A 1,357-nucleotide genomic window follows, 5' to 3' on the forward strand; every position below is an offset into this window, starting at 1 on the left:
GAGTATCACTGATCAATGGATCAGGTTGTGCCAAGCTCGCTTTCTTTCTAGTGCAAGACAATATCGAACCTAAGGGCCTCCCTCCTTTTAGGGAGCCACACGGCCTTGTGACACCAATTTTGCTACTATATGGCGTCACCATATCACCATCCATGGTGATGGCGTCAAGACCAACACTTTTTGGTCGCGCCATGTCCTTTTGTAGGACATCAATCCTTGCAGACATATTTGCAGCATGTGATCTCGTCACTTTAACACTATAAGCATTTGGGATCAAGATGAGACTTAGTGGGGACAAAAAACGACAATTCACGTCGTTCCACTTGAACACTTGTGTTCTTATCTCCCCCTAACGGCGGGAATATTGTCTCATCAAAGTGACAATCCGCAATTTAGCGGTGAATGAGATCGCCTGACAAGGTTCCTACATATGCGGATTATAGGTGGAGGTTCATATCCAACCTAAACTTATTCATCTCAAATGACCCATCATTGTACGCAGTGGCAATGCGATTTGACACCTAGAAATAATATCTAGCCGAGCTCAAGGATTGGAGATCCGTTTCAATCCTGCCGAGCTCAAGGATTGCAATTTTGTGTGAATCCTGGTACACAGTCACAAGCTGTAGTACAACAAAATTCAATGATGGTGGGTCGTAGATGAATAGTAAAGCTGCATGCAAATATTGCATAGCCCCAAGACGCAATAGAAAGAGTGGTGCGCATCAATAATGTTCGAGCGACAAGCTAAAGTTGCTTGGTCGTACCCTCGGTGAGACCGTATTGCGTGTGAACATGGGGTACATGACACTTCAACTTACATCCCGATGAACTTCTTTAAAGAATGGGTAGTGAGCCCGTAAAAGTATAAGCAGTAGATAATAGTGTAACACGTGACCAGTGTGTTAACACGTCAACCAACACCATAAAGCATAAAAAGGTGTCCGCAAGTTGGTTGTATCTATCTACATAGTTTGATGTCAGAATAGAATGTTCACTTTTGTGTTATTTAGCGTATGAGGGTCTCACTCCTTATTTAGCTAAAGAATAGGCTTTCAAAACAAGCAATGAGCATTGCAGGGGGCCAATGCGACATCGAGGAAAGGCCGGTGCACCTCAATTGCTTGAGGAATTGACCGGACAACCTCCAGGAAGTTGGAGTCGTGTTCGGGTGACGTCAATGTCCCCTGGGTCACCACCATGCTTCATGGTGATGCTAGATCTCGAATGTCTTCGTTTTGAGCGGAAGAATGGATGTCCATGAGAATTTCTCAAAATTTGGACCATTATATCTCTTCCAGGTTGACCAATTTGGTCAAACCAAAGCCTATATGAGTCGGTGTCCCAAATATCATGT

The sequence above is a fragment of the Fragaria vesca genome, linkage group LG3, assembly GCF_000184155.1.
Source record: "Fragaria vesca subsp. vesca linkage group LG3, FraVesHawaii_1.0, whole genome shotgun sequence".
Lineage (NCBI taxonomy): Eukaryota > Viridiplantae > Streptophyta > Magnoliopsida > Rosales > Rosaceae > Fragaria > Fragaria vesca.